Here is a 27018-nt window from a genome sequence, read left to right as displayed (position 1 = left end):
GGGAGTGTGCTTGAGTATCCTCTTGTTTACGGAAAATTCCATCAGTATGCTGCAATCTGAGGGACAGCGAGAAGGAAGACATGCTCCAGCTTTCTTCTTTGAGCACCCTCTTCTTTTTTTTATTTGGATCCGCCACTGGTAAGAGTCGATTGAGTTGGTTACTATGAGACAAATTTATTATAATAGATAAGAGTCGATCAAGTTGAATGAATAATTCTTTTTATACTGGTCAATTATAATTTATCAATTTATCTTTTCATGTATGGTCATGGAATTATCCGTGTGGGATCATTAGGTGATGAATTTCACCTTTTTTACTATCCTGGAAATTAAATTATCGTCTAACCCAATTAATCAGAGAATGATACCTTTACTATAGTAGAAAAAGATTAATTTATCCATGGAGTAATGGTATAATAGTTAAATCCTTTAATGAATAATAAAGGAATTTATGATTTGAATCTTAATCTATGTCGTATTATAAGGGATTTTTCCTTTGGTGAGAAACAGCCTAAGAATGTTTGTTGTTTGAATGAGCCTCCATTAATATTTCTTGATTTACTTTGATGACTGATGGAAAATTTTTTTGGGACTGGACCAATCATCTTCAGTATTAGTCAGTTTGAAAAACTGAATACCTGAATTAAAATAAAAATTAATTTCTAATGAGCACAAGTACTATATAAATTGATCCTGTGATTTATCTTTCTTTACATAATTTTAAACGGACTATGATTATTTTAATAAGTCTTGAAATTAATTTTTAACATGGGTAAAATATCTCATTAGGTATTTGCTAAGACAAATACCCTCTATAATTTAACTTATTTTGAGAGAGTATAGGTTTTTTTTTAAGGACTCCGTGAACTACATCAATAAAAAGAAAACTTTATAAAGGTCTATTATGTAGTACTTTTATACTTAGTTTTTTACTAATGCATATAATATAATTTAATATACATAATAAAAATATAATAGTAGATATGATATAATTTTAACTTTGTTAAAATTTAGTATTGCTTTTAATACAATACAACGCCTCAAATGTAATTATACCAACACCTCCATTAAATTTGGGTAATGCCTAAATATAATTGTATATTATATATAATAAAATTTAATAGCCCCTTATCACATCATATAATTTGATAGTGCACTACTTAGGGATAACAATTTTCCCCACGAATTTGAGGCCCCGCGGGAAAAACCTGAAATGAAGATGAGGATCCCAGATTTTTCGGAGATGGGATGGGTTCTGGGCGGGTATAGGAATACTATCCCCATTCCTGAATTCGCCCCGAATATTATTATTATTAATATTAATAAATAATAACATGATTTTTTTAAAAAAATATTAATAATAGTGTTAATATTAATATTAAAATTTTTGAAAATATTATTAATAATAATATTATTAATATTGATATTAATATTAATATTATCATTAATAATTATTATTATATAATAATAATAATATAAATTAAATTTGGGAATGAGGCGGAGATGAGAGCGGGGATGGGGATTTGATCCCCATGGATTCGGATTCGGGGAATTCTCGAATCTGAAAAAATGAAAACGGGGCGAGGATGGGAATGACAATCCCGCCCCCGCCCCGACTCATTGCCATCCCTAGCCCTACTACCTACTACGATTTTAATTTAATAGTAACTTAAAGTTATATACACATAAAAGTACTTTAAAAATCATATTAATTTATTTTAAAATTAGTGTATAAATACAAAAAAAAAAACACACCCCTTTTTTATGATTGTACTAGCCACAAAAAAAATACAAAGAAAATTCTTGTCAAGCTGCAGAACAAAACTTCAATGTCGACTGTAGCCATAGAACAGCATTAAATAATTTCTTGTCAAAGAGTGAGCTGCTGGTTTTATCACTAAACGGTTCACGCAGACCAGAAGCTACTTCCTACTCAAGGAGGTGTGAAAGATGGCAGTTCTTTCAAGATTTTAGTCGTGGTGACGATCGACTTAGAAAAGGACAATAATGAAGCAGAGATCTTTCAGATTGTTTTCATGTGGCTGCTGTAGCAGTGAGTTTAATCTTATCATCTTCTATCTGCTTCTCTTCTTGAGCTTGATTCAAGAACACGGATGCCAAGCCCAGCAACTAGATCCGGGAGAAGGTATTATGTTCCTTTTTAGTCTGAATTATTTGCTGATTTCTACCTCATAGACTAGTAGGCTACATGTATAAGTAATTTTCCCTTTTTTTAATGAGGAAAAGAAATTTCTATTTCAGCAAGTACATTGTCTGTAAAAATTAGTAAATTTTCAATCGTAGGAAGTATTAGTTGGAAGAGCACTTGAAGCTCTAAGTAGTTTGGCAATTTTTCATGTACCATAAATATGAACTGTAAAATTGATCATGTAAATGCACACATAGAATCATACATAAATTGTTTTGTTTTGTTTTGTTTGACAGTTCGTGCATTGAGGGTGATAGCCTCTAAGTTGGAAAAAAAACTGGAATTTCTCAGTAGATCCATGCAGCACAAATGCTGGATGGGTAGAAATAGCACCAACTACTTCTGAGTACATTATGAGCAATCTCACATGCAGTTGCAGCACCTCCATGAGTCTTTGCCATGTGACTAGCATGTACACCAGTCAACTTCTCTGCCTTTTAATAATGCATCTAAATTCTCATCTAACTTAACCTCATTCTTGCATCTTTGATTTGATGTCTTAGTCAGCTGAAAGGTCAGAACTTGACTGGTGTTCTGCCAGATGAGTTTGCCAACCTTACCTCCTTGCAAGTGTTGTAAGTCCTAGAAATGAGATAGGATGTGACTGAATGCTCGAGTCCTTCTCTTATTGGCTATATTGCTCATTTTGGCTATAGAAATGACATTTTGTTTGAATTGTTGATACTTTTGAACAAAATTTGTTGCTTGTTTGTTTAATAGAGACCTTCCACGAAACTATCTCAATGGAACTATTCCAAGTGCATGGGCTTCTCTTCCTCTGACCAAATTGTAATATAGTTAATTGCTTTCTTCTATCTTTCTGTTTCTAAACTCTGGAAAAATTAAATGAAAAAAAGCAACACAAGAAACTCTTCTTTGCAGGTCACTGCTAGGAAATCGCGTGTCAGGGACAATTCCAGAGGAACTGGGGAACATCACCACACTTCTCGAACTGTGCTTACCTTGATCATTTTCTTCTCTTGAACTCTTTTTCTAGACACTCTCTGATGTTATGTAGATTTATTTTGCTGCAGGACTTTGGAAAGCAACCAACTACAAGGCCCAATACCTGCATCTCTTGGCAACCTCATCAACTTAAATTTATTGTAAGCATTTCTCTCACTCAATAATTTAGTGGATGATATGTGAGATTTATAGACCATTCATTGTGACATACAGTAATAAGGATTGTATGTGACTTTGGTATATGACTATGTTCAATCAAACTACAAACAAAAAAAATTGAGAATTGTTGAGAGGTAATATCTAACATTTTGAAAAGATAACATGAAGTGTTTTGCAATTTTCCCATATTTTTCATGATTGCTCCATTAGGTATATGGTCGATAGTTTACTGCAGGGGAAACTTAGAAGGCATCCCTCTGGTTGCAGTTTCAGATTGGAATGTTTTATTGAACCGATCTAAAATTTGGCCAAACCAAATGCCTTCTACTAATGGTCTTATGTTCACAATTAAGCTACTTGAACCAATGGATCTAATATGGGTTTAAAGGCATTGTCTGGTTGTTGAGAGGATTGGTCATTGCCAAAACTTCTTTTATTTCGCCTAACTATTTGTTATGAGAAGAAGAAAGATAGAAGTGAACTCGTGAATGGAATTGAGGATGTCTTTAGAAAGACTAACTTTTTGTAACATGATGATCATATCCTATCTTCTTTTTATGGATGGGGTTTCTTTGGTGGAAAGATTGGAAGGAGACGAGAGGGAGATAGAGATGATATGACACCAAGATGTACATTAGTGATTCATATACATTATGTGTAGATTTGTGAGTCTTTCCCTTCCCCTCTCCCTCCTCTTATCCTTCCACCCATGTAAATGGAACCCAATAGTCTATATCAATGACAATGTCAATGCCTAGCAACCAAGTCTTAAATAACTTTACCTAAAAATAAAAGTCTAATGGATCAATGGGGCCATACCTAGTTGACTTTGATGTCTAGTGGAATAGTGAGTACCCTAAAGGCTGATGAGGAGGATTTGTGAAGAAAACAAGAAGAGAAACCGCTGTTCTTAAGGTTTTCCAAAAAAGAAAATTTTATTCAATAATGAAGGATAATCACTCAAACAACTAAACAGACGTTTATATAGACAAACCTAACTCATAACAAAAAAACTACCCAAAATATCCTAAATACCAAAAAAATAGAAATTATCAAAAATAATAAACTAGATGTTTGGAGCTTCCAAAATGGCCCTAAACGATGTTTTTCGGATCCAAAATTTGGGGGTTATGGAGTACACCTGGTCACAAATCTAGGTCTCTAAACGAACTTCGATTCAAGTCAAACGACGCCTTGTTTTGATACCCAAGTTAAAAGTTATGACCTTTTGAAATTCAGGAGGCCTTCTTGGGTCGATCCTGCATCACACTTTCACACTCCATCCTTTGATTCCCTCACTCACATTCAGTCTATCCCCTTCACCTTTCACACACACACCTTTTTATCATCCTCTCCCAACTTCCTTACATAGCTTGTCCGACCTTTTCTCTTTATGTGTTGTCATGCCTCTCTGACAATTTCCTCATACAAATCCTCTTACTTGACATAGGTCCCTTGATGACCAAGTCTTTTTGATATGGACAAAGATGGTAGAATCTACCCTTGCTACTTCTTTCAGGACTCGACATTGTATTGCATTTAGATTTTTTTTTTTTTTTGCATTCTTCATTTATCATTGCTGAAGTGTCGATATGCTCAACAATCAACCCTTGCCCGTGACAATAGTGTAAGGTTTCTTAAACCACTCCCTGATAGGGAGCTTCTAAGAAAATTTGAGCATGGGTATTGTTGGTTGCTACTCGGAAAGCCTAGAGGTTCCACTGTATAAAAATTTTATACAAAGGTCTGAACCTTTTCCTAACTACCATGTGTTCTTTTAAATTAAATTTTGGATCGCCTGCGGAACTTAACACGTTTGATCCAAAACTTAATCTATTTATTCTTTTAGGTTTTGACTTGGATCTCCTGCGGAACTTAACACGTTCGACCCAAATCACCTTAAGTTATTAATTCCATTAAATATTAATTTCCATAATTAGTTCCCAGTACTGACGTGGCGAGGCACATGACCTTCTTGGATATGGGAGCAACCACCACCGACTAGACAAAACCTTTTATAGAAATCTAATATTTAATTTCCTAAAATAACTTTAGGTTAACCGAAAAGAACAATCAAATCACAAGGAAAAATAAAACAAAAGAACACAACTTCGAAAAACATATTCGAAATACTAGAATCGTAAGCCTCTTGTATTTGGTATTATTTCCAAAAATAACTAGTATGATGCGGAAAGGAAAAATACTAGTTATACCTTTTAGAAAGACCTCTTGATCTTCTACCGTATTCCTCTTCTAACCTCGGACGTTGTGTGGGCAACGATCTTCCGAGATGAGAATCCACCAAAGCACCTTCTTCTCCTTTCTTCAAGTTTCGGCCAAGCACAAAGCTTCCAAAAGATGAAGATCTTTTTCCACCAACCAAGCTCCAAGGGATACAAGCTTTCTCTCCTCCTTCTTCTTCTTCTCCAAGTAGTATCCGGCCACCACAAGAGCTCCAAGCAAATAGAGAAGGTTCGGCCACCACCAAGAGGAAGAGAGGAAGAGAGGTTGGCCGGCCACAACACCAAGGAAAAGAGGGAGAGAAATAATAGAGGTTGTTCACCATGAAGCCTTCTCTACCCCCTCTTTTATAATCATTGGTCTTGGCAAATAAGGAAATTTAATTAAAAACTTCCTTAATTCTTTTGCCATGAAAAGGAAAAATTTATTTAATTAAAAATAATTTTCCTTTTTTCAATTTACATGGCCGGCCACACCAAAGCTACAAACAAGGAGAGTTTTAATTAATTAAAACTTCCTAATTTGTCTCCAGAAATTTATAAAATTTCTCCAATAATTTAATCCCTTCATGATTGGTTTATAAAAAGGAAATTTAATAAATTAAAATCTTTCTTTTAAACATGTGGATAAAAAGAAAGTTATCTCTAAAAATTAAAATCTCTTTTAATCTACAAATAAGAAAAGATATCAAATCTTTTCTCAATCTTTTATAGAAACTAATAAAAGAGAATTATTAATTTTTAAACTTTTCTTTTAAATCATGAACATGGTTAAAAAGGAAAGTTTTCTTAAAATTTAAAATCCTCCTTTAATCAACAAATAAGGAAAGATTTCAAATTTTAAACTCTCTTTTAAACATGTAGATGATTTACAAATAAGGAAAGTTTTTACCAAAAATTAAAATCATCCTTTTAAACTACAAATAAGGAAAGAGATTAATCTCTTCTCTTAATCTTTTGTAGAAAACTATAAAAGGAAATTTTTAATTTTTAAACTCTCTTTTAAAATCATGATATCCACATAAGAAATAATTTTAATAAAAATCTTTTTTAATATTCTAGTGGCCGGCCACCTAAGCTTGGGACCCAAGCTTTGGCCGGCCACCTACATGGCTCATCCACTTGGTCTTGGCCGGCCCCATTGGATGGGTAAGAAGGTGGGTATGCGGTGGGTATAAATCTCTATATACTAGAGGCTACGATAGGGACCGAGAGGAGGAATTGGTTTTGGTCTCCCGATGAAATTAAGCATCCCGTGTTCGCCCCGAACACACAACTTAATTTCATCAATAATAATTCATTCCACTAAAGAACTATTATTGAACTACCGCACCAATCCCAAATTACATTTTGGGCTCCTTCTTATTATGAGTGTGTTAGTCTCCCTGTGTTTAAGATAACAAATGTCCACTAATTAAGTAAGTTACTGACAACTCACTTAATTAATATCTAGCTCCAAGAGTAGTACCACTCAACCTTATCGTCATGTCGGACTAAGTCCACCTGCAGGGTTTAACATGACAATCCTTATGAGCTCCTCTTGGGGACATTCTCAACCTAGATTACTAGGACACAGTTTCCTTCTATAATAAACAACACACACTATAAGTGATATCATTTCCCAACTTATCGGGCTTATTGATTTATCGAACTAAATCTCACCCATTGATAAATTAAAGAAATAAATATCAAATATATGTGCTTGTTATTATATTAGGATTAAGAGCACACACTTCCATAATAATTGAGGTCTTTGTTCCTTTATAAAGTCAGTATAAAAGAAACGACCTCTAATGGTCCTACTCAATACACTCTAAGTGTACTAGTGTAATTATATAGTTAAGATAAACTAATACCTAATTATACTACGACCTTCCAATAGTTTGTTCCTTTCCATTATGGTCGTGAGCTACTGTTTATAATTTATAAGGTACTGATAACATGATCCTCTGTGTGTGACACCACACACCATGTTATCTACAATATAAATTAATTGAACAACTACATTTATCATAAATCTAGATATTTGACCAATGTGATTCTTATTTCTAGATAAATGTTTATACCAAAAGCTAGGCTTTTAGTATACACTCTAACAATCTCCCACTTATACTAAAAGACTAAGCTGCCATATCCGCTGCCATACATCTGATTCCCAACCCTTCAACATGTCCATCAAAAGCTCTTGCTTTAAGGACCTTAGTGAAAAGATCTATAGGTCATCATCTGATGCATTCTAGGCGGCAACAACTTCTCCTCGTTTATACGATTTCTCGTATTGGGTAGTACTTGCGCTCTATTGTGTTTACTTGCCTTATAGACTCATGGTTTCTTCGAGTTTGTTACTGCACCATTATTATTACAATAAATTGTAATAATCTTTGGACAAACTAGAAATCATATCTAAGTCTATCTTGAGGTAATTAAGTCATTCAGCTTTTATGGCTACCTCAGAGGCTTGCCATATACTCAGCTTCTATGGTGGAGTCCAGAAAAACACCTATGCTTATCACTCTTCCATAGTTATGACTTTACCTCCTAAAGTAAACACAAAACCCCGAGGTTGACTTATTATTGTCCCTATCCGATTGGAAGTCAAAATCCATGCAACCCACAGGGACCAAATTAACTGCCTTGTAAGCTAGCATATAATCTCTAGTTCCTCTAAGGTACTTTAATATATGTTTTACTGCAGTCCAATGTCCTTGTCTAGGGTTACATTGATATCTGTTAACTATGCCCTTGGCAAAACAGATTTCTGATCTCGTGCATAGCATACATTAGGTTGTCTAACTGCCGAAGCATAAAGAACTGCCTACATGTCCTCAATCTCCTTTGATGTCATCGGAGACATCTCTTTAGATAAAGACACTCCATGCTTAAAAGGTAAGAAACCTTTCTAGGAGTTTTGCATGCTTAAAATGAGCAAGGATTTTTCCGATGTATCAAGCTTGGGATAAGTAAAATATTTTTTTTTTTCTTGCGATCCTTTATCACTTTGATCTCAAGAATATATACATTCTCCCAAGTCCTTTATATCGAATTGTTTGGACAACCATACCCTTACTTCTGACAACATTTTGATATTGTTTCCAACTACCAAAAATGTTATCTACGTATAGTACAAGAAATACCACCACGCTTCCATCACACCTTTTGTATACACAAGACTTATCCGGTTACTAAATCTATAGATCTGGATTACTTTGATAAACCGGATGTTCCAAGACCTTGAAGCTTTACCTCAGTCCATAGACTGATTGAGCTTGCACACAAGATGCTCTTAGCCCTTTGCAATGAACCCTTCTGGTTGCTTTATATGGATGCTTTCTTCAAGACTTCCATTGAGGAATGCTGTCTTGACATCCACTTGCCAAATAGATAAAAGAATCCGGATAGAATTAAGCATGGCTACCAGTGAAAAAGTTTCCTTTTTCATCAAGTCTTGCTTTGAAAGTTACCACCTTCCTGTCTATCCCTCTTTTCCTATTATATACCTTTTTACACCCAACGGCTTTTACACCATTTGGTGATTCTATAAGCTTCCAGATTTTATTAGAATACATATATTCTAATTCTGTTATTCATTACTCTTTGCCAAGATGCTGCATCTTTATCTTGGAGTACTTCATCATATGACCGGAGATCAGGTTCATGTCCTCCAGGGATCGAATCCAAAAACTCTCCCAAAACATGAACCTATTTAGGTTGCCTAACAACCCTCCCACTACGACAAGGCATTTTCTGCAATTGTGTATCATATGTGATACGTGTTGTAGTTTTCTTGTGGTATCTCATCTTGTACAGTTGGTACTAGGTTAGACATGTCCTTTATTATTTCTTTAAGAACAAATTTACTTATGAGCACGTGATTTATTATATAGTCCTTTTCTAAAAATCAGTCATTGATGCTAACAATGACCTTCTGATTTTTAAGACTATAAACCTACTTTTTTTATCTAGGATAACTTACAAACAAGTGAACTCCTATCCAACTTATCATTATCTCTCTTTAACATATGTGCTAGATTACCCGAATCCGAATATGCTTCAAAATAGGCTTACGCCTATTCAGCAATTCTATATGAGTAGAGAGTTATGACTTGGAAGGCACTATGTTCACTTTCATTTTCAGAGTTTATCCTTAAAACAAATTTGGTAATTATCTGAATAACTCATCATCTATCTAATTATTCCATAAGAGTTCTTTACCTTCTTTCTACTACACCATTCTGTTGGGGTGTATTAGTTGGGATTGAAATCAACTTCGATAAGTGACTCCTAAAATCTCTCAAGAAGTACTTGCCACTACGATCTTCCATAGTGACTTTTTACTTTATTTCTCCGCATCAACCTTGTACTCTTTGAACTAATCAAAGTACTTAGTCTTGCGGTACATTAAGTAAATTTATTTGTATCTTGAATAGTTGTCTATAAATTAGACAAAATATTCAATACTACCTCTTATCTGGATAGTCATAGGATCACACAAATCACAATGAACCGATTTCAACATATCTTTGACTCCATACCCCTTGGACTTAAAAGCTTCTTGGTTATTTTTTTTCCAAGTAAGACTCGCAAGTTGGAAAGATTTCCACTACCAATGAACCCAAAAGTTCATCAGCTACCAATGAATCCTACTCAAGTATAACCTAGCTTTAGATGCCAAAGATATAATTGGTTCATTTCCGAAGGTTGCTTTCTCTTAAAATTAGAAGATGTGTTACTAATTTCCATTTGTTGCATCGTGGGAGTTATTGGATTATAAATTGTCAACCATCATACCAGAATAGATAACTTTCCTATTTTTCTTGATAACAACTTTGTTATCAAAATAGACATAATATCTATAATAGTTTAGAAACTGAAATCAGGTTCTTTCTAAACTTGGTACGTAAAGACAATTACTTAAAATCCATATTTTATTCTTATCAAAGGATAAACATCTCCCACTGCAACAGTTACCACTTTTACAGTAGTGCCCATGTGGACGGTGATTTACCTTTCATTTAGTTGTGGGGTTTTTCCTGGAACCCTGCAATGAATTGCTTACAGGTTCAACGGCAACCGGGATCTACACTCCAGGTTCTGGTAGATAACACCACTAGACATGTTTCAACTAATGAATTAAATACACTTAAATTGTTCTTAGTTCTAAGAAGACAGTCTACCTTAATGTCCAAGTCCTATTTCCAATCATTACAATTGGGACTACTAAGTCTTTTTCTATAGTAAGACTACTAGGGATTGACAAACATCCTAAGAATCACAAAAACATTTGGTCAAGATCAACTCCTTTAAAATCTCCATGAATTTTGTGTATACAAAATCGAAGAGGAGATTTTATTCATTAATTTTATTATCTCGTCAACTTTACTTTATGACAAATAAAATTAATAGTTGATCTGTCTTTGATCAAATATTTGGTCAAAACTCTTTGAATTTAAAATAACATTGATTCGTCAAACAATATTATTTAAATTTACCAATACCTCAAACACCGTGAATTTTGCATGTCACGTTAGTGTGGACGTATACAAATTCAACATTTATAAGAGGGTTTTACCCATTAACTATCTTGTCAACGTATCTTTATGACAAATAAAATTAGCTCGAACACCGTTAATTTTGTATGCCACATTAGTGTGGACGTATACAAAATCAATCATTTGTAAGAGGGTTTTACCCTTTAATTTTATTATCTTGTCAACCTAATTTTATGACAAATTAATAGTTGGTTGCATTTGGTCACACAAATAATAGTAGTGACTCCGATGGGGAGGATACTATTAGATGTGTCTAAGTGTATACCATTACTTGACACTAAGTCCATTAATAAGATTATGCCCTTCCGTTGGGGAAGATCACACGCCTTAATTAACTTCCTATAGTCATCCAAAATGGAAGTCTTTCCAGTGATCCACAAACAAGCTCATCCGTTATGGAGGAAGGCACTCGAGCCAACGCGAAGTTTGTTTGCATCACTTACAAACCAAGAATGGAGACCGTGGATTTATTTAAAATCTCTCTCCACTTAGTTATTTATAAACGAGGAATTTTGACTATGCTAGCCTACTAGTCATGTATACTAACATGCACACATATAAAAGCAATAAATAGAAAATCTAATTTTCAACTATTATGGCTTTTATCTCTAGTTGTCCTCCGTGTGTTGTCATCCCAAGCTGCTGCCATATTTGGCCACCGCCATCGGGTCTAGCTGTCGCATCTTGCTCCTAGTTCCACTGCGCCTCTGGTCCTTAGAAGGTTCCACGCTTTGCAAGATTCGATCCATGACATAAATAGAATTTTACATTTTGATCCTATATTCCATAAAAGGAATGTACATGTATCTAGATCAAAAATAAAATCCTAATAAAACTAAATACAGCTCCTGCTGTATTTTAATACAATCATGCACACACAGATAAATGCCCTTGACATGTCCAAGGGTCCAATCACACATAATAACTAAAAGCCATAATAGTTGGATCCTGCATCCACAAAGTTAGCACATCCTACTATTAACCTGCCTAAATTATGTATGACATGTGCATAATTAAACTAATACCAAATACACAGAGGCAAAACCCTAGCTCTGATACCAATTGTTGGTTGCTACTCGGAAAGCCTAGAGGTTCTACTGTACAAAAATTTTGTACAAAGGTCTGAACCTTTTCCTAGCTACCATGTGTTCTTTTAAATTAAATTTTGGATCGCCTGCGGAACTTAACACGTTTGATCCAAAACTTAATCTATTTGTTCTTTTAGGTTTTGACTTGGATCTCCTGCGGAACTTAACACGTTCGACCCAAATCACCTTAAGTTATTAATTCCATTAAATATTAATTTCCATAATCGGTTCCCAGTACTGACGTGGCGAGGCACATGACCTTCTTGGATATGGGAGCAACCACCACCGACTAGACAAAACCTTTTATAGAAATCTAATATTTAATTTCCTAAAATAACTTTAGGTTAACCGAAAAGAACAATCAAATCACAAGGAAAATAAAACAAAAGAACACAACTTCGAAAAACATATTCGAAATACTAGAATCGTAAGCCTCTTGTATTTGGTATTATTTCCAAAAATAACTAGTATGATGCGGAAAGAAAAATACTAGTTATACCTTTTAGAAAGACCTCTTGATCTTCTACCGTATTCCTCTTCTAACCTCGGACGTTGTGTGGGCAACGATCTTCCGAGATGAGAATCCACCAAAGCACCTTCTTCTCCTTTCTTCAAGTTTCGACACAAAGCTTCCAAAGATGAAGATCTTTTCCACCAACCAAGCTCCAAGGGATACAAGCTTTCTCTCCTCCTTCTTCTTCTTCTCCAAGTAGTATCCGCCACCACAAGAGCTCCAAGCAAATAGAAGGTTCGGCCACCACCAAGAGGAAGAGAGGAAGAGAGGTTGGCAGGCCACAACGAAAAGAGGAGAGAAATAATAGAGGTTGTTCACCATGAAGCCTTCTCTACCCCTCTTTTATAATCATTGGTCTTGGCAAATAAAATTTAATTAAAACTTCCTTAATTCTTTTGCCATGAAAAGGAAAAATTTATTTAATTAAAATAATTTTCCTTTTTCAATTTGGCCGGCCACACTAAAGTTACAAACAAGGAGAGTTTTAATTAATTAAAACTTCCTAATTTGTCTCCGAAATTTATAAAATTTCTCCAATAATTTAATCCCTTCATGATTGGTTTATAAAAGGAAATTTAATAAATTAAAATCTTTCTTTTAAACATGTGGATAAAAGAAAGTTATCTCTAAAAATTAAAATCTCTTTAATCTACAAATAAGGAAAGATATCAAATCTTTTCTCAATCTTTTATAGAAACTAATAAAAGAGAATTATTAATTTTTAAACTTTCTTTTAAATCATGAACATGGTTAAAAGGAAAGTTTTCTTAAAATTTAAAATCCTCCTTTAATCAACAAATAAGGAAAGATTTCAAATTTTAAACTCTCTTTTAAACATGTAGATGATTTACAAATAAGGAAAGTTTTTACCAAAAATTAAAATCATCCTTTTAAACTACAAATAAGGAAAGAGATTAATCTCTTCTCTTAATCTTTGGTAGAAAACTATAAAAGGAATTTTAATTTTTAAACTCTCTTTTAAAATCATGATATCCACATAAGAAATAATTTTAATAAAAATCCTTTTAATATTCTAGTGGCCGGCCACCTAAGCTTGGGACCCAAGCTTTGGCCGGCCACCTACATGGCTCATCCACTTGGTCTTGGCCGGCCCTAGCTTGGGTTCCAAGCTAGCTTGGCCGGCCCCATTGGATGGGTAAGAAGGTGGGTATGCGGTGGGTATAAATCTCTATATACTAGAGGCTACGATAGGGACCGAGAGGAGGAATTGGTTTTGGTCTCCCGATGAAATTAAGCATCCCGTGTTCGCCCTGAACACACAACTAAATTTCATCAATAATAATTCATTCCACTAAAGAACTATTATTGAACTACCGCATCAATCCCAAATTACATTTTGGGCTCCTTCTTATTATGAGTGTGTTAGTCTCCCTGTGTTTAAGATAACAATGTCCACTAATTAAGTAAGTTCTGACAACTCACTTAATTAATATCTAGCTCCAAGAGTAGTACCACTCAACTAATCGTCATGTCGGACTAAGTCCACCTGCAGGGTTTAACATGACAATCCGAGCTCCTCTTGGGGACATTCTCAACCTAGATCACTAGGACACGGTTTCTTCTATAGTCAACACACACTATAAGTGATATCATTTCCCAACTTATCGCTTATTGATTCATCGAACTAAATCTCACCCATTGATAAATTAAAGAAATAAATATCAAATATATGTGCTTGTTATTATATTAGGATTAAGAGCACACACTTCCATAATAACTGAGGTCTTTGTTTCTTTATAAAGTCAGTATAAAAGAAACGACTTCTAATGGTCCTACTCAATACACTCTAAGTGTACTAGTGTAATTATATAGTTAAGATAAACTAATACCTAATTACACTACGACCTTCCAATAGTTTGTTCCTTTCCATTATGGTCGTGAGCTACTGTTTATAATTTATAAGGTACTGATAACATGATCCTCTGTGTGTGACACCACACACCATGTTATCTACAATATAAATTAATTGAACAACTACATTTATCATAAATGTAGATATTTGACTAATGTGATTCTTATTTCTAGATAAATGTTTATACCAAAAGCTAGGCTTTTAGTATACACTCTAACAATATGAGAGGCTTTATTGGTTATCAACCTGAGCACTATACTAGGAAGAGTTTTGAATTGCCTTTAGATTTGATACAATAAATAAGAAAAAAATTGAATTAACATCAAATTCAATTAATAGGGATAAAATTCAAAATAGCCATGACACAACCTGAATATAAATGAGTGATACAAATTGCTAAATTTACTAAGTAAATTAACTTTAAAAGATTTTATTAACATTTATATCATATAACACAATTTTTAGGCTAGTTTAGTTAATCTTAGACACTGTAAAATTATTATCTTGAAAGATATAATTAATCTTTGTTATTTATTTTGTTTTATATTAAAATAATTGAAAGATTAACATGACACCTGAGATATAATCTAGGTGGATTGAACAAGCCTTAACTGTAGGATAGATTGAGGGATGAGGTTCCTCTGCTTTTCTTCTTGTTCAATTCTTTGAGACATGAGACATGAAAGAGTGGATTTGTAGTCATGTGGCAGATTAATCTCATACCTAATGTTCCCAATGTGAGTAATATGAAATGACCTAAAGAAGTGATCCACAAAATTCTTATTTGAACATTACTGAATGAACTGTTGTTAGTATTGTTGTAGATTAAGCAAGACAAAATTGTCCACTTCAAGGGAGACAGCATGATGTTTATGTCATAGTAATGTTGCATCATATTGAAGAATCACTGCCTTTCTCCTTATCTTTAGGGATAACTAAAGTTTTATTAGAATAAATTTTAGAATAGATTAATTGGAAATTTTCCTTATTGAATAAACTAAAATGTTGCTTGGTCTTTCTTTTATCATTATTATTATTTTAGATTTAGATTAAGTCATATTAGGGTTTAGACCGAGTCATGTTATCAATCTATAGAACAGAGCATTGAGAGTTTTTTGGAGTTGTAATAAGAGTTTTGAGTGATTGCGAGTACAAGCGAATAATTTTGTATCAATCTACTATTTGCCATTAATAAAAGTTCTTCCTTCAATTTCTTCCTTTAAATCTACACATCAATTGTTGGGCTTTTTGCAAGAGCCAAGAGCATTATTTGATTTCTATTGGCTCGAGCCATGCAATTCCTTGTATAGATTACTTGAGCTTAGGGGGAGTCCAAGCATAGATTACTTTGAATGGAGTGGTTTGTAGATGTAAGTGGTATGTGCATTGTAATATTATCAACCAAAGCAAGACATTATGAAGCCAACAAATCAATGATCCTACTCGACTCATTTGTTCACTATCTTAGCTCTATCATCTGATTAAGGGTTGCACCCTAAGTTGAATTTGATATAAGCTACAAAGATTGATAATTCCTTTTGAAAAGAACTAGTGATAGTACCCTCAGTCAGTTGATTGTTGGACTTTACAACAATCACTATGGAGTTTAACACATAACCCATCTATCAAATCAGTCAAATATATAGACTCAATGCCTCATCTATAAAACCCCTGCATCATAATTAAGTTAGGCAAGCAATTTCCTCCCCTTTTCATTCTACTCTGCCTCATGGAGTGTGACCTTGTCAGGTACATCACTAGCGTCTCTTTCTATCTTTAATGTCTGACATTCTCTACCTCTTTCCTCTTCCTACTAAAGGCCACCAGATGGGATCATGATAGCTTAAAATTGACTCTGACAGTCTATGACCACTACTACATCACCATTTTAAGGATGTGATAGAGCAAGGAAGTGAGAATATTTGGAAAACCTATCAACCATGAATATCAAGCTATCCACCATTTACTGCAAATGGTACTGTTTTGATCTACATTACGAGTTGTTGCAATTCAACATTAAATTGGCTCTCATATTTCATAGCATCAAACGGGAGTAGCTTTGGTTGGAAATACAAAACCAACTTGCGCACAATGTGAAGGTGTTAGAGCACATAGAGTCGGACGGGTTAGATCCGAGTTCCGCAGGATGAGTCTGGCTCCCCATGTATTTCCACCTCATCTTGACTTTAACCAACAACTCAGCATGATTCCTAACCCACGAAACATGTGAGGGCTGCAGAAAACTGCCACATCAGAAGGCATGATGTGCAAGATTGTTGACCCACTTTCATTGTGTTGGTGTGAGGATTTGTTGCCCAAATATGCACTTCAGGTGTACTGAATTGTGTGAGTGGAGAAAGTATGACTTAAAAAATAAGGAACAGAATATATGGCGCACAACCTTAATGAGACCCATGAGTTCTTTCTGGTAGGTGGGGGGATTTTGGTGATGAATCCCCAAGGGTCGCACTGTGCCCCATGCTCTAATTTGAGGTTATGGAAACTTGCAAAAGATTTTCAACCACTGGCCTACACCAATCCAGCTATCAAACTCTGTTAATAAACTGAAAATATTTAAGCACTATCCATGTCAAATTAACAACCTTGAAATTGCATTAGTGTTGCATCCTCATCTTTTGGCTAGATGGAATCAAGTGATGAGAAACAGATGAGCCTCAAACAATTATTTAGTTTTTTCCTTGGAAATACCAATATTGTTTATTAAGAAACCGTGGAGGAATGCTAATGCTCAATGATTCTCCAACTAATCAACTAATAAAAGCAGCCATTGGGTTTTTTTCCCAGTTCCTACCTATTTTAGTCATTAATGGTTTTACAATCTATTTGTTTCTTCCTGTTTTCTTGTCAGGCATCTCTCTGCAAATAACCTAACAGGGCCATTACCAGATTCACTTGGCAAATTGACAAATCTAACAGAATTGTGAGTAATATATTTTCATCTACTTATTTAATTAGTGATTTATGGTTCCTGTGAAAATATCAGTGGCTTGGTCCTTCCATCTACCCAAATCCGTTAATTGCCATACCAAATGATTGGGCTATTTTATTTGTACTGACGATTTCTTATTTGATTTCAGTGTAATTGATGGGAACCCAATATCTGGAAAGATTCCAAGCTTCTTTGGAAACTGGACAAAACTCATCAGATTGTAAGAACCTGTACTCTTGGTTCTTTGTTATCTGGCCTTCCAATTTTTACCAGCATCAGGGTTTTTAGTAGTTTTCCTGAATTCTGAACCATTTGCTATTAGGGATATTCAAGGAACATTAATGGAGGGGCCTTTTCCTCCCACCTTCTCAAATTTGACATCAATTCTTCAGTTGTATGAGTTTTGAGCTTAGTTTCCATCCTTTTTTCTTCTTGACATTTCTGTACTACTACTATTAACAAACTGGCTAATTTGGTCCTTAAGGAGGGTCTCTGATCTGAAAGGAGGTCTTCGGAGTTTTCCTGCTCTACAAAATATGAAAAAGTTACATAGACTGTAAGTACTTTAGTTTTTCAGATGAACCTTCCAAGTTCCAATATAGTAATACTATGTTTTCATCTTTTTTGTTTTTGTTTCACTCCCTAGTGGACACCTATTGTAAATTGCGTGCAGGGTTCTTAGGAATTTGTCTATGACCGGCCACCTTCCTGATTTTATTAAAGAATTACCACTAAAAACCTTGTAAGTTTCTATGTTTGTGAAGTTATATTTATATTTTCTTTACTTTTCCATATCAAGCAATTGCTCAAACTAAGGAGAAACTGACAATGCATCCTTTATTTGTAGACGCATATGCTGCTATTATTTAATTTCAGTTTCCTTTTCATTCAGGGAAACTTTTTTCCTTTTTGGTCTGGTCTCATTTCAACGTATTAATTTTATGATTCATTTCAGAGATGTGAGCTTCAACAACTTGAGTGGTCCAATTCCAGATAGCTATCAAGCACTGTTAGGAACAATTAATTACATGTAATCGTTTTTCTATCATGCCCGTTGTTAAAAAAGAAAATTTACTTCATGGGCTATTCAGTGTATATATTTTACCTATGATGTTGCTAGTAAATTATATATTCTGTCTTCATGTAGGTACCTTACAAGTAACATGATTAGTGGGAAAATACCGGACTGGATCTTGGAGAGTGCTAAAAATTTGTATGAAACTCTTTCTAGGGCACTTATATCTCCAAATTTATGTTAAGCATGAAACACATGACCTCATTCTTGCATATGTAACAGTGATCTTTCTTATAACAATTTCAACGGTTCGCCTGTCACATCTAGTTGTCAACAAGGAAATGTGTAAGTTGTGGTTTACTGGATACCAACAAGACACTGTTCATGTCCAACAACTATTAATTTTTTATTGCAGGAATCTATTTTCTAGTTATTCATCCATTCACAATGATTTGTAAGTTAATTTCTTCCCACCTTATTCTTGATGCATCAGTTACTGCCTGTTCATTTTTATTTAACAATTGGTTTAGACTTTAGAAAATAAAAGTAGTATCTTTTTTTGTTTCTTTTATAGAGTGGCACCATGTTTTAGGCGAAATCACCCCTGCACTGATGAAGTGAGAAGTTAGTACCCTTATCTGACAAAAGCATTCTTTTTAATTCTCCTTTAGAGCAAAATGATGCATCAAGAAGATTCAAAAGTGATTTCATAATGATTGCAGATTGCAACTTATTCATCAATTGCGGAGGGAAAAATGTAGTTGTTGATGGTAATGTATATGAAGCAGATACAAACCGGTTAGGACCATCTTATTATTCTGGTGACAATGGCAAATGGGCATACAGTTCTACGGGTTACTATAGAGACAAGCATAACAATGATAGCGAGAAGTACATTGCTATACCTACAAATTCCTCATTATTGCACATGGATAATCCCAATTTATACATGACTGCTAGGCTCAGTCCTCTCTCTCTTAAGTACTATGGTCTCTGTTTACATGATGGAAATTACACAGTGAAGCTTCACTTTGCTGAAATAATGTTTACTGATGACCAAACATTCCCAAGTGTTGGACAGAGGATATTTGATGTGTCTATACAGGTAATTGTTTAGTATTATCTATATCCCTCCATTAATTGCATGCCTAGTTCTCTGTTTCAAACTGAGATACCCAGTCTTTTCAGTAGTGGTTTTTGTATGAGAAATTTTAGTTGCATTTTTCAGCTTCTGTACCACTCTCATGCTTATGTTGTTAACTCTATCTTCGTAATCTATTTGCTATGCAGCCAAGTTTACATATTGAAATGAACTCATTAGTGTGGTTGTTATCCAACTAATGTTTAACAATTGTTAGCTCATTCAGATCAGAGTGATGGTGATTTTATATCTCAAAAATATTACCGGTATTTAAAATTAGATAATATGGATTGATGCTCTAAAAGTCAGTTAAGTATTTCTTTTGAAATTGATTAAAATTTAGATATCAGGCACTAGTTAATCCACTATGTGCATTTTTAAGGCAAATTGTTAATTCCAATTCACCAAAATCTGAAAATTTTCCAGTATGGCAGCTGGTTTTTCAGACTTATGCTATTATTCAGTCAATATGAAGACATGGCCTTTGCTAGACATCATTATGCTAGATTGAAGAATACGATTTTTGAAGAAATTTATTTATTCATAACTATGCAGGGTCAGAAGGTTCTGAGAGACTATAACATTGCAAAAGAAGCTCATGGCAATGGAAAAGTAAAAATTGAGGTCTTCAATAATACTTATGTCGATATAGATGGCACTTTGGAAATTCACTTACAATGGGGTGGAAAAGGCACACACGCCATACCTTATAGAAATGTATATGGACCTCTTATATCTGCCATTTCAGTAACACCAAGTGAGCCTTCAATGTCCATACTATGTTCTCTCCGATTCAATTTTGTGCTTACAGTTACAGTGACAAATGACCTAATTATTATCTCTGTAGACTTCTCACCCGATATGTGTATAGAAGCTTCGCAACATAAGTTATCTACTGGAGCTATTCTTGGCATTACTGCTGCTGCCTGCACTGTAGCAGTCCTAATTGTACTACCAATTTTGCTTTTGTCAAGAAGAAGAAAACATGATAATGGTAATGTGGAAATTTTTATGCTTATTTGATGTCATTTTCATTTTTTATAGATATATATTCTTGTTTGATAATGTACTGCTATGGGTTTGGATCTAGAATAAATCCATGGTAAAGTAGACTAGTAATCACTTTGTACTTATCCTGTTGGTACAAATACTTTTTAAGCTGGATGATTAACTAATTTCCTTGAGCAATTTGAATGCAATGGATATCACAGGTGTTAATAAGTCCAAATATTATTATGACAATTTCATGAACGTAATTTACTTGGTTCTTATTAATGATGTTGCATTGCCTAATGATGGACTGCATACATATTGCTGATGTCAAATTTTGTATTGCTGCTGCTTCTTAGTGCCTTCTGTTCAAGTCTCAGCATTGATTTTTCTATCTGTTGTTCATTGTCATTGAGTGCCTATGCTAATCTGGGGAGGACCAAAAATGTAACATTGTTAGCTAGAAAGAGAGCTTGAACAACCTACAAAGAGGGGAGAAGTTCCTCAAGGGATCTGTATTCTCATGGACTTGTTCTGATGTTAGTTCTTTTTCTTTGTTATTACTTTTGTTGATGGATATGATGTATCCACTGTATACTAGAGTGCTTCCTATAAGACATTATTTTATTTTTATTATCCATAATTTACATAAAATTTACAAGTCTGGTGGTTTTGAGTAGACGCTTTTGTCTGCACTATGTAGGTGCATATCATCAGTCATTGCTCTAGATAAACACACAATGCCATAGGATTAGTTTTGTAACAATTTAGGATACTATATTAGACCTACCCTTTTGAAGTTGTAGTATATTTTTTGGTCTTTAAACATGTAATGAAGTCCATTAAGTTTATACCACCAGCACTTAACTTGGTGATGCTCAAGGACGTTGAGGTAAAAAAGTGATATGAAAAGAACAGAAGTAGAGGATCAAGACACATGGAGAGGAGGAGATATTCAAGAAAAAAGTTTCAATTTGTAAACTATAAGATGATAACAATTTACAACACAAGCTTTTATGCTTGGCACCTAAAAATAAGAAAAATAAGAAAGATGTGGACTTTGTGGGATGATGGGGATATCTCACACTAATTCACTCATTCTTGTTGCAATAGGTGAATTTCTTTTAATTATGCTAAGTAGTTATTTTTGACTTTGTTTACCGTCATGTTTTCAATTTTAATAGATTCAACTTCTATTGGCCACATTTGTAAATGAAGTCATCTTGTGCGTCTAGATTCAATACACCATCTATTTTGTGTTGAGTTGCTTTCTGTAAAATTATGATCTCAGTGAAACTCTCTCTTGGAACTTAGTTTTCTTTTTATATATATGTACTGATCCATCTACCAAATGGGTTGCAGAGCTTGGAACAAGTCCATTGTTATAACATATTAACATCCATTTAACTTTATGATTAAACTAATTTTTAATGCAGAACTTAAAGGAATAGAATTGGTGACCGGATACTTCAGTTTTAAACAAATCAAAGCTGCCACAAAAAATTTTGACATTTCAAACAAGCTTGGTGAGGGTGGGTTTGGTCCTGTTTACAAGGTATTGTTGCTAAATCATACAGTTTTACTTGTTTTACTTGCACTTGAACTTTAAAATCCTCCAGTAATAGTAGGAGGTTAACATTTGCACAACTATAACTCCCAGGGTATGCTGCCAGATGGAACTCTAATTGCTGTAAAAAAGCTCTCAGCTAAGTCAAAGCAAGGGAACCGTGAATTTGTAAATGAGATAGGCATGATATCTGCACTAGAACACCCGAATCTTGTGAAACTCTATGGATGTTGCATTGAGCGAGATCAGTTACTTCTAATATACGAGTACATGGAAAACAATAGTCTTGCTCGTGCTCTATTTGGTAGTTTCTGTAACTACATATTTTTCTGTTTACACATTTATCTTTGTTGTTATGTTAGACAACTTACTAAGCAAATCAGCATTAATAGGTCCTGAGCAATATAGGCTAAATCTTGACTGGCAGACACGGTGCAATATCTGTATGGGAATAGCAAGAGGATTGACATATCTTCATGAGGAATCCAGATTAAAGATTGTTCACAGAGACATCAAAGCAACTAATATTCTGCTTGATAAAAATTTTAATGCAAAAATATCAGACTTTGGGTTGGCTAAGCTTGATGAAGAGGAGAATTCTCACATCAGCACTAGAATAGCAGGAACAAGGTGAACTCTCAGATTGCATGCATAATAGTCTTGATATCAAACAACATCAACTAGAATTTTGTTTCAGTATTTACAATGTGATTAACCTTAAGTATATGCAACTCCCAAGTCTAATATAACTCACCTCAAGTTAGAGGCTTAGAGCATAGATACATGTTTGCCTAGCTGATCAACAGAAAACATTGGTCCTGCTGACTTACTAAAACCATAAGCAATATCTAATCAGTTGAATAATAGGATTATGAGTTTAAGGGAATCAAATTAACATTATTTTTTCTTTCAAGGGAGGCACTCCTAGCCTCCATGTGCCCGCCCCTTAAATGTGGTCTTTGGGAGAAGTATATGGCGTGCTAATCTTCTTTTTTGCAATAATAGCATCTCTAATAAAGTGTGAAACATTAATATGAAGTGCGAAATCTTGAAACATCAGATTGCCAGTAATATGAATGGCTACTTGATTCTCACAATGCATCTGCAATGTTTTAGAACACGGAATCTGAGGTCCGTATGTAAAGACTTAATCTATATCATCTCCATAGGCTATTTTTCATAGGTTACTGTGTAAGAACATTAAGGATAAGTGTTAGGCTACCTGCCAAAGAAAGAAAAGCGCTCTGCCATAGATTGAGGCATCGCGCTAGTTTGACTATAAGACTCTCCCAATAAGATCTATCCGGTCTGCTTGAACTGATCAACAATATAATCTATTAGTTACTTCACTAAGATTTTCTTAGCAAGATTGCCATATAAAAATTTATTTGGCATTCATTTAAGACACATGTAAACTATATATAATTATTAGCCAAAATTTAAACAATTTAATCAATTTTCCATTTAGAAGATACTATATCATGAACATGCAATTGGCATGTCACATGTTCACTCTAAGAGATGGTGAAAATGCTCTTATATATCACGTGAAAGAAGAGCATGTGCCTGCTCATCCATGGTACATATCAATAGGGATCACTTAGAATTTTGTGGTAAGACATGAATTGTCACAAAAGACAAAGCCAAACAAATGTGTGATGATGTGTGGTACAAACATAATGGGCAACATGATACATAGTGGAGGCTTAACTTTTTATAAAGGAATAGCTGAGGTTTTATGTCTAATGGTAATAACAATTTTAAGAGGGTCTATGAATGAAGTCACTAGTAGAACTTGAGGATTTGGTGAAGTCCCTACATCGATCATACACATGTATTGGATGAGAAGTAGAGTTGGACAACTATAGAGGAGAGGTAGCACAAAGTTGGTGGAGGGTGCATGGATACAAGCTAAGGTGTGAAAGAATTTAAGATACAAGGCATACTCCACAAAATAAGATATCCACTAGACTAGATCACAACACTTGATTCCGAGTAAGAAAAGTTGCAATGAAAGAACTGAAGTTTAAGTTTTTCATGTTCAGGTCAAAAGGCATGAACAAAGCAAAGACTAAAAAACTCTAATAAAGGGAAGGCAGATTGTTCAAGATAAATACATGAGAAAGGTGTTTTGTTTCATTATGACAGAGGAAAGAGTAGGGGATGACAAAAGTGGATGGAAGTACTTGACCATGATACTAGTGTAAAGCCAGGTTTTATTTCAATGTTGAATAATATGATTACTCGTCTTGTATACATGACACCCATGACTAATATGACCTCAGATAATAACCATTAAGATTTGAACCTTTTTATTCTAACAATACATATACACATGATTACTTAATACGATGATTCTCCAAACATGTTTAGTTTAAAGTTTAAGTCATGCAATGTAATGCAGGATTTTGTTACAGGAAAAAAGTTTCAAAGATTATACAGATTAGTTGTGCTAGTTTCAACTCTCAACTATTTGAGGTTACGCATATGGACTCTTCATTGAACTGTATGCCATTATAACATTAGTGATATTCGTCTCTTAAATTCATTTTTAATTATGTTAACTAAAATTTTCTTTGTTTTGCCTCTGCTCCTCAATCTTAAAAACTAATTGATTCAACCTCTTTAAGTATATACTGTATCAATTTTCTTCTAATATATGTACCATCTAGTGTGTTTTCTCTCATTTTATCAATCCAGCTTCATCTAATTGATCCTGAATAATAATATTTTGATCTTAGGATTCTTATCTTTCCTAAAATCTCACATATTCTTCTTAGTATTATCCTTTGGTTGTCTAATTGCTCAACACTCTAATTCATGAAGCATGATGTGTTGTAATATAATTTATAAATTTCTCTTTCAGCCTTAAGAGAAGCACTACTATTATACAATATAATAGAAGCTCTTGTCCATGACAATCACCCATTCTTTGTGCTGAATAAATATTTGCTTGTTGTTGTATTGTTGAAAATTGATGTATCATATCTTTGCTTAACTAATAGACAGCAAAAATTAAGCTTCTACACACAGCCACGATAAACATGCAATTGCAATGAAATATTAATATTTTTTATTAATTAAGTAGAGCACACATCTTCCTATATTCTCCATTCTCGTTGATTTTAAGTGTTGCTCATTCTTGCTTGCCCTGTTTCTTGCCTCACATTGAACTATTATGGCTCTCCATTCCAGATGATTTATTCTTGGCTTGCTTGCCCTGTTTCGGGCTTCACATTGAACTATTATGCAAAGGCCAATAGAGAACAAATAAGGAGAATTCAAACTTGTGTTCGGTAATTGCTAATGATTGATAAGAATATTCTGGAAAACTATTTCTCATTAGAGTGACAATCAAGCAAGGATGCGATAAATTAGCTCTTAGTATCAATAACTACTATTTATTGTATGCTTTATAGTATCAATAACTATTTCTCATATGATGTCTTATATACTTTCTAGAACTATGTTTTTTGCTTATTGTAGTGATCCTAGTAGATTAAGAATTTTATCATGCTTTTTAATAACTACAAAGTTTCAAGTCTTCTGTCAGTAGGTATAGTATTATTGGATAAGTTGTGTTTCACAATTATTGTCTTATAGGGGCTACATGGCTCCCGAATATGCAACGAGGGGTTACCTGACTGACAAAGCAGATGTCTACAGTTTTGGAGTGGTCATGTTAGAACTATTAGTGGAATCTGCAACACAAATTATTGGCAAAAGAAAGAATTTATATTTCTTCTTGACTGGGTAAGTAAATTATATCAATTGAATGAGTTTACTTTTTTGCTCGTATTGCTCGTGCATGCATCTTATGCAAATGATACCTTTCTTTTTGTAACATCTCTAGGACATTCTCATTTGCTAGTGATTTGAGTGATTGTAATTGTTCCATCTACCTGATCTACAGGCTTATGTTCTCTTGGAGCAGGGTAATCTGCTCCAATTAGTCGACCCTGCCTTGGATTCAGAGTACTCGAAGGAAGAGGCGTTGCAGATGTTAAACTTAGCTCTCACTTGCACCGACCCAACACCAACTCGAAGACCCACCATGTCGGCTGTGGTGAACATACTCGAATGCAAGACTACCATGGAATCCCTTTTTGCAGCATGGGAACCCCCCAGCAGAATGGATTTGAGATCACCTGTGATGCCAACAAACTTTCCCTCCTCCAGGCAATCATCAAAGGAGATTTTGAACGAAGAAGAAAGTAATTTCCTTTCAGTTGCAAGCATGCAATGCTCAGACGAGTAGGCAATTATTTATTCTCGCAAAAATATAATAAGTGAATTTTTGGCAAAGTACATCCAACAATATTGGTATTGAATACCTTCCCTTGTGTAAGCAACTAAAATTCCCCCAAACACAGAATTGATTACTTGTAGATTTAAGAATCATCAGTCATTTAAACCTAACTGGCTGCTGTCTACAGACAGGACATCGAATTGCATTCCCAGGTTTACAAATAATTGAATTGATTATACAAAGCAGTTCAAGTTGGAACCTTTTCTACTGACGTGGGGCAACGAACTATCAATTCGTCTACTAAATTACCTCTGGACCAATCAAAGGGAAAGTTATATCCTATCAAGTCAAAATCAACCTAAAATGCATTCTCCACGTTCAGTGGATGGAAGAGAATAGCAGATCAGACCAACTCATGATCCTGCCTAAAGCATAAGGGAGATGGGTTAGGATAGCATGACAGAAGATATCTTCCTTGACACAATGCGTAAACTAAACTATGAGCAAT

General features: G+C 34.4%; 1 pseudogene; it reads left to right on the top strand.

The window, feature by feature from the left end:
• The first annotated feature begins 1856 nt into the window (after window positions 1-1856).
• On the top strand, window positions 1857-26629 carry LOC121983849 (annotated as a pseudogene).
• The last annotated feature ends 389 nt before the right edge of the window (window positions 26630-27018 follow it).

This window comes from Zingiber officinale, chromosome 5B (assembly GCF_018446385.1).
Source record: "Zingiber officinale cultivar Zhangliang chromosome 5B, Zo_v1.1, whole genome shotgun sequence".
NCBI classification, from domain to species: domain Eukaryota; kingdom Viridiplantae; phylum Streptophyta; class Magnoliopsida; order Zingiberales; family Zingiberaceae; genus Zingiber; species Zingiber officinale.
This window is presented reverse-complemented; position numbering and strand designations above follow the sequence as displayed.